A 9,168-nucleotide genomic window follows, 5' to 3' on the forward strand; every position below is an offset into this window, starting at 1 on the left:
CTTATTATTATTCTGCTAAACTAATTATATAATAATAACAATGTTGCTATGTAAAATTAAAAATACAGAATATAGAGAAACATTACACTACAACTGACGAAATGAGAACACATCAACTGGGTGTGAATCAAAATTGCCAACAACTCTAAAATCGATACATGCTTTTTAAAGCTAGTTGTTCCAAACTCTATAATCAACGGGACTTTAGGATATGCAAACTGATCTAAAAGAACCCTAATATTACATACCATCAACATTACATCAATAAATTAGGCCTGCTCATCAGAATACCGTTTATTCATATTAAACCCTTACTGAATGTCGTTCATTATGGCACCCTAATTGTGGATAAATATTTCCCGCCGGGGCACCACTTTACTTTTAAATTCTGTTCAGCAGTGGCGTACTGACGATTTTGTTTCTGTGGGGCTTTGCCTGAAAATGTGAAAATTCTGCAAGATATTTTATATACTTTACTATAGTAAGTAAGATTTCGGGGGGAGGGGGGATTAAGCCCGGAAGCCCCACCCCTAAATAAGCCACTGCTGTTCACAATCATCTTCAGCTTTTAAGAAGAAGTATTCTTTCAAATGTTCGAACGATAAAATATTTTCGTTCTCCATCTTTATAAAAACAACACCATTCAAAGTAAAATAGACTACCAGTACCATTGCACTCGTGGTTCACTCACTCAATGTATTGATTTGGAGCTGTCAAAATCTAAGATAAAATCTTCCAGGTGCTTGCAATCAGTACACGTGATTTCCCTGAGGCTGTCCTCATCTTCCAAAAGCAGCAAGTGGCACTATATTTTGTTATGTAAATAAACAAATCAAATTGTATCTATGAATGTATTTGCAAGCCTACCAACGTAAAGTTCGTAAGGCGAAACGGGAAAATGCACATCGAGATTTCCCGTTCCGCCTTGCATTAAGATGAAAAGTGATAACAGGTTTTACATACTAATTTCATTGCTAGAGGTCATAAGGCGAAACGGGAAAAGGCGAACAGTGCGGGAATTGTCGGTCACTGACATCGTTCATGCTCCATTGTTCCATTCTGAGAAATTCACTTACAGGAAAGAAACATTTGTTTCCGAAAAAAAAAATACATATATTGTAGTTACTCATCCGAAATGTAACGCGAAAAAGTAACGCAAACTAGGTACGTTACTTAAAAATTTGTAACGCGTTACCGTTACAGTTACTTTGGAAAAAATGTAACGCGTTACTAGGAAACGTTACTTAAAAAGTAACGCGTTACAAGTAACGCGTTACTTGCGTTACGTTACTTCCCAAGACTGCTTGTATCTGTCAAGAGTTCGCCTCCCTCACAGAACAGCACTTCAAATGCTTGCCCTTGAACTAGGGGTGTTCCAAGAACCGGTTAACCGGTTTCGGTTCGGTTTGTAGTCTAAACCAATCAATCTGTTTGGACTTCAAACCGGTCCGGTTCGGTACGGTTTGGGATCGGTTCGGTTTGGGAACGGTTCGGTTCGGTTCGGTTCGGTACGGTTTGGGATCGGTTCGGTTTGGGAATTGTTCGGTTCGGTTCGGTTTGGAAACGGTTCGGTTTGTAAAGTGTTCGGTTCGGTTTGTAGAATATAGGGATGCGCACGAGTCGAGACATGTCTCGAATCTCGACTCGACTCGACTCGAATTCGAGTCGAGACACACCTTGTAAAATTCGAGACGAGTCGAGACAAACGTATTTCTCGACTCGAATTTTCGAGTCGAGACAGCTGGTAAAAATCTCGACTCGACTCGAATGTCTCGAAAATTTTTCTATAATTTTTAATATTATTTTGAAGAAAGTGCTCGCTCAGAAACACTCGGCACGAGAATTTCGGATACTGCAGGACTTGTCAACTGTTCGTGTAGTGCTGTGGTGATTGTCTTCAGCAAGTGGCGAAACCAAGAAGAAAAGACGTCCAAATTTCGAGGGGTTGGGTGCCCCCACCTCATTACAGATGTCGAACGTCGTAGGCTGGGCAGACCGGTAAAACAGAACAGGCGGCGAACTGCGTCGGAACTAAGATCAGAGTTTAATGCTGGGCAAAGTACAAGTGTGTCTGAACAAGTGTTGTCAAATTTCCGGAAATTTTGAACCTGTTTTTCAAAAAAACTTTTTTTCGATTTTCCGGAAAAATTAAAAAAAAAATAAATATGTTTGTATTAGGTTAATTTTACTAGTAATGATATCCCTTTTTTTTAAACACGCGAAAAATGTAAGTTCAAAATTTCAATATTGTGAATATTAAAAAATAGCACTCGAAAATAAAACTATTCCAATTATTATCTATATATTAAAATACTAGATTTACGCGTATATGTTTCTCTTCACAGAAAAGTTTATATGTTTGTTTCCAATCCTTTCAACAATGAGATTCGAACCCACAAATGCTAGAAACGTGCCGTTTTCATTTGTCGATTCCAAATTTTATGTAAATTGTCCAGTTCTAATTGAATATTTTTATATAAAAAACATGGCCATTAGTTCTTTATTACATTTATAGGGGTACACAAGAAGTACTGTGGGGGCGCGGTGGCTCAGTGGTAGGGCGTTCACCTCCGGTGCTTGGGGTCCCTGGTTCGATCCCAGATCGCGTCGTGTGGACTTTGTGGTGGACAAACACCATGCTCGTGGGTTTTCTCGGGTTTCTCCCGTTTCCTCCCACTTTATTCATTCCACCATTTCATTCATTTATCATCATCACCATCTCCTTTAGCCTAACCGGCATAACTGTGGGACGTAAAACTAAAGATTTCATTTCACTAGAAGTACTGAAATTTTTGAAAAAGTAAAGCATCATCATTCCAACATCACATAGTTGTATATAGGGGTTGTATATCTGTCAGGCGTTTGTTTCATGCCCAAATGATAATGAAAACGAAGGATAACCATTTCTCCAGTCTAAGATTAATCTTAATTGTTTGGAGAGGTTTTTTTTCAATAATCACCGTTTATTATTGACATAATTAATTGTGTGTGTACTTTATTTACTTATTAAATAGTACATGCAAATGCATACATACACGATATGGGCATTCAGTAAATGGATTATCTATACAAGCCGGCTACGCGTCTTTTGTTTTGGCCTTTCCTCCTACCAATTTTACAATTAGGATTGAGCTTCTTACCGGATGTGTAGTCTACCGAAGGACCACACAGATGTTATCGAAACTATTGTGCTATAGTTTCTTGTATGCTTTGGCAGAAAGTTCTGTAGATATCGAAGCCCGCCAGTGAAGCCATATCTAGCATCTTGGTGCTAGATAGTGTTGTAAAAAAACGTTTTTTTTTTCTGTGAAGTTTTTTTTCAATAAAAAACATCGTTCTTTTTCATGTTTTTTTTAAATGTCTGTTTTTTTTCTGGCAACTATTATTTATTGATTTACGTTGCAGATTATTGAAATAATCAACAGAACTTGAGTCGAAGCCCTCGTAACTTACAAATCTTTTGTTTCTTTGTACCTATATACTAGCAAAATTGTGTGATTATTCCTTTCGGCCCCAGGTCATTTTTGGCGTTTTCCTACATTTAAGTTAGTGACTTATTGCTCAAAAACCATTCATTCGATTGATATGGTTAAGGCCTTATTTTTTAGAAAATGGATGTGGCTACTTTTTTTTTTGTAAGTTGCATTGCAGTGTTGCCGATGGGTGGGAAATTATTGAGGGAAATGTAGGGGTGAAAATTTACAAAAAATTCCCTAACCGAATTTCAAAATTTTTTGTATCTAGTACCACTGCTGCTATACGGGTTCAAGTCGCCTAAAAAAATCTTTGGTGTGTTGACAAGGTACAGTGAAATCCTGAAGTCACTTGCTTCCATCCAAAGAGGGAAAGAAAAAATTCTGTCATACACATGAAATTTTGACATTTTTTACGCTCACAAGGAAAAATCAAATATACCGGGGCTACAGCTTCTCTAACTATCCTATGTAAACTTTTTATGGTGCGTTCTGTAGGGAAAATAGGAAGCTTTCATGTAGTGGTACGTTTGTTTCAATGTAGCCAGTAAGAGGGTAATAAAAGAGGGGAAAAGGGAAATTTTCCGAATTTTTTACCTAAAAGCGGGAATTAATTGTTTTGGCTGGAAACACTGCCATCAGACAGACGAAAACTATCTCAAAATAACCCTTAGTACCCCAAGAATATATCCTACAAGTATCATGGCGATATATAACAAAGTAAGCATGAAATTTAAAAAAAAATCTCATTCTATCTCAGAAATTCACCATTTTCTTACCATTTACAGAACATGGTTTATTATAAACCTCAACTGTACTTTCCCTAATTATTCTAGTGAAACTTTTTATGGTGCACTGTGTAGGCTAAGGACGAGCCTGTTAGACACTGATACGTTTGTTCGAATGTAGTCAACAAGAAGGAAATAATAGAAATAAAAAAGGGATTTTTTTTCCAAAATTTGCCCTAAAATCTGGAATTAAAAATTTCTGTAGCTGGCAACACTACTATCAGACACACACAAACTATCTTAAAATAAGCTTTGGTTTCCCTCTAATATATCCTACAAGTATTGTGACGATATCTAATAAAGTAAACATGTCAATAAAAATATCTCATTCTACCTTAAAAAAATCACAGTTATCTTCCCAATTAGAGAACAAGGTCTACTGTACCTCCCCTAATTATCCTATTGAAACTTTCTATAGTGCGTTGTGTAGAGCAAAGACGAAACTTCCAGATACTGGTACGTTTGGTCCGATATAGCCAACAAGAGGGAAATAATAGAGACAAAACTGATAATTTTTCCAAAATTTTCCTCTACAATTTGGAATTAAAATTTTCTGTAGCTGGTAACACTGCTACCAGACAGACGCAAACTATCTTAAATTAAACATTGGCACATCACTAGTATATCCTACAAGTATTATGACGATATTTAAGGAACAAAACTTCTAATTACCAAAAATATATTACGGTAAACAGAAAAGTAGGGAAAAACTAGAAAAATCAAGGGTTACAACCTAAATACGAATTTTTCGTGCGTTCCCTAATTACCCCATTGTAACGATCTGTACTTGTGTTTGTTAAGTAAGGACAAATGTTCGATTGGCGTAAGTTGACTTGCACTCGGACGTATAGGTACGGATTTATAAATAAAAATTTCTAATTTTTGCCCAAATTTAGGAAAATTTTAATTTCCCTAATTGGCAACACTGTACGCAGGCCCGTCCAATTGATGTCAACAGTTAGGTATCCATTCGAGGTATCTCCTGGCAAGTATAAGGAGGTCTTTCTACAACGAAGGAAGCTACAGGGAAAAAAGAAGTAAAGGAAATTCGAAATTAGAAAATTCTCGAATTTTTGACTGGAATGAAATTTGAGAAGGAAATTCGACACCAGAAGGAAAAAAAATAATATGATAAACTATAGTCCAACCATATTTTGCAAGAATAATATCCCGATATCTTAATTAGTGTCCACACAGGAGCGGATTAAACAAATGACACACCCATGTGTGCCACTTTGGCCACCTGGGCCACCGAGTATACATTTGATTAAATTTTTTGACTACTAACTCGTGTTGTTGTTGTAGTTATAGTCTCGACTAATAATAATATCGTTGTTGTAAACAATAACTTCATAAGGAAAATTTTCTCTCCTTTTTACATCTTAGTTCCTACACTGTTGGTGAGAAATGCAGGGTGTTTCAAAATGAATTTTGGGGTTTTAAGTGTTCGTAGTACTTATTACATTTTACGTACAATTATAAGCAATGCATCAAGTAAAAGAGCACCTCAAACAGTCTTTGCTACAAGTGTTCAATGTGAGATTCATTCGTCACACGGCACACATCTAGTCGATAGGCGAGAAAGGCCCATAAACTTTCCGCCATATGGCACAAAACACATTCAATTTAGGGGAGTCTCGTTTCATGTGTACCATCTCCTGAGGATATGCTGACGGCCAGATACACACATTATGAGTGTTTACATTAGCTCTTAGGTGAAATGTCGATTTATCACTGAAGACGATACGATCCAGAGAATCTTCATTGTTATGCAGCAATATTTCACTTGCGAAATTGTCACGTAAACCGTAGTCTGTAGGCTTTAGACCTGTAGCAACTGCAAACGATAAGGACATAGTTGCAAGCGTCTCATTAATATTCTTCACACAGACCGTTGCACTGTACAGATTCAGTCTTTATTAAAACACACACACAAAAAAAAAACTTTCTGCTCTCTAGTCTACATCTTTGCTGCTTGCTCTTTCTAACGGCAGACAGAAGAAACAATGCATGTACATGTGTGCGTACAAAATGTTTGAGTTGCTCTTTCATTTAATATAATATTTATAATTGTAAGTTAATTGTAATAGATACTACAAAGTTTCAAAACCCTAATATTAATTTTGAAACACCTTGCATTACTTCAAATTGAGTCATTCTATATTCATGTCTTTTATATACATGTCATAAGGGCCGGTCCTAATCAATTTGCCGCCCCATGCAATGGCATAATTTGCCGCCTCCACCTTTCTCCAGAAATAACAAATCTTAAAAGTCATGATTTTAAGTATACTATTCCAGCATGAACAACAAAGGTGAGGGTAAGTGCAGTTGCACTCAGAAAGGCTTAAATACTTACTAAAATGCAATCCCGTTGTGTCTTTTTTTAAAAAAATATCAATCTATTATGTTAGTGAAAGATAAAGCAAACACACCTATAGAGGAAAGATGGTAATCCTTTTTATAGAATTCACTATCGAGCTTCAATCTCAATGTATCAATTTGCAATTCCAGTGCAACTAGCTCTTTTATCTTTATTTCTTGATTTCTCTTCAATATCTGTTAACATTTTTTAAAAAAAGCTTGTTTCTATCTTCAATAATAAGGAACTTGTTTCTGATGAAAACAAGACTAGTTGTCATATCAAAACTGTGATAACTTACTAAATGGAACAGATATTCACTACTATTCGAGAACTGAATTCTTGCATTTGGCAACAATCAAGCAATTTGTGCTCGGATTTATTCGACCATTTGCTTTAGCATTGTCCATGTGGCCTTAAACTAATGCAACCTAAACATAATTTATAAATGTAGTATTCAAATAGAAGGTCAGCTTAGTAAATGTAACTACCATCATCATGAAGTCTGTTTCCAACAAGAAATATTTAATTTAAATAATATACTTATGACAGATTTTGCCGGACCATCCAAACTTGCCGTTACACGCAAATGCACGTGTTACAGGTATGGTAGAGCCGGCTCTACATATCATATATATCTAGTCGACAAATTATTTATATATGACATTTAGAAAAATACTATTAGACAAATTAGTATTAGTTTTTAACTTTAGACAAGTTATTTGAATTTTATACTGTTCGTGACATTATTTTCGTACTTATTAAAGGCCTGCTTTCACGAAAAAACAAAATTTCATTTCTACTTTTATTTCTTAGTTGATATTGATGAAAACTGTTGAAGCCAGAATTGTTAATAAGTATGGTATTCATGTAAATTGCAAAATATTTGTAGCGTATTAGTATCTAGCGTTTAATTTATGTTGCATTTTACGGTGATTATACCTACATAAAAATATTTAATACTTAAATAGACGTAAGATGCATTAGAAATGACTATTTGAAAAAAAACGAAATTTAGAAAAAAAACGAGAGGCAATGTTTTTTTTCTAAAAAAACGTACATTTCTGAAAAAATACGAACGGTTTTTTTTCTATTTACAACACTAGTGCTAGATCTAGCATAATTCACTCCCATTTAGCATCTAGCATCTTGACTTTAGCATCTTGGCAAAATCTCATTCTTTCCTCTGGAGAACAGAAAAATAACGAAAATTTAGATGGCTCACTGACCGTTGGGAATTATCCCTTAGTTGAAGCGATGGTTGGAGGAATAAAACCAGTTAGTATTTCCGTTGTTGTATTGTTGAATTCACAGAAATGTTCAAAAATAAGCAAAACGTGACTCTGCACAAGATGTTTACTTACCCATAGTTTTATTATTGTCAACTGAACCCTGAGTGTCTGGGATGTTTTTGTCCCTTTTCACTTTACAACTTGAGAGGGGAGGGGGTATGACCGCTAAAAGAAATGCTTCAGTGCTGCGTCGGAAGTGACATGTTTTGTATATATTTCTTAAAATGTTATCCATTCAAAAAGTATAAATTTCCCTTCCTCCCCTGATTCTCTTTCCAATACAGAGAACCGACTCTTTAAATCAAGAAAGAACCCTGAACCCTCCAGAAAATGCAAAAATGAATGATGCGTACAAATAAATCTGTGGATGAATCAAATAATGCAGATACATGAGATGATGACGAAGATAACAGTGCTTAATGCAGCGCAGTCCACCACATGTAAATAGATTTGAAGTGTTCATATTTGTGTATGTGTACGTGTGTATGTGCTTGTTTCTGAGTATTTATATGCGCGTGTGTCTTGTAATTGTTATATTAATATCCACTGGATTAAGTGAAAGTATAAAATGGATTTGATGACTGCCAAATTCACGTCACCTTGGTAAGTCATTATTTTTTAATATTTAGTAATATTATATTATATTTTGTATTATAATATATTATATTATATTTTATACAGTAGATCTGCTCCTTCATAATCTCCGTGTTTGATAAGAATGAACCTCCCTGACTCACGAAAATGTATACGTAATATAACAAACCATGCACATTAAATGCCAGACTAATATAATAAACATTGAAGATGCCCCCCTAGAAAATTTTCTTCGGCCGCCCATGTCTGGAGGTACACAATTTCGCAGCTCAGTGGATACGACGTGAATGTATTCAAAGTCTACTGATTTACCCATAAAATTTAAATTTTATAACAATATTCTCAGTGAATACTAACCTGAGGAGAACTATTTTTTTATTCGATCGCTAAAGGAGTTTTTTTTTTTTTTTTTTGTTCACCAGGTCTCGGTAATCGTCCGGCACGTAAACTGAAGTTTCTACAAGTGTTTTCCCAGCAATTTTTTTTAAGAAAGGGGTCCTCCAGGAGCGTTATTTAGGGGGTAATTCCTGCGTTTGTTATATACATATATAGATATAGATAGATATAAATATAGATATACTGTGTATATATATATATAAAGATAAGTAGGAGCGGGTCTTTAAAATTAGTTCGGAAAGATAATATGAAAATCTGGCACA

Source organism: Thermobia domestica, chromosome 2 (genome assembly GCF_964235325.1).
Source record: "Thermobia domestica chromosome 2, izTheDome1.hap1.1, whole genome shotgun sequence".
NCBI lineage: Eukaryota > Metazoa > Arthropoda > Insecta > Zygentoma > Lepismatidae > Thermobia > Thermobia domestica.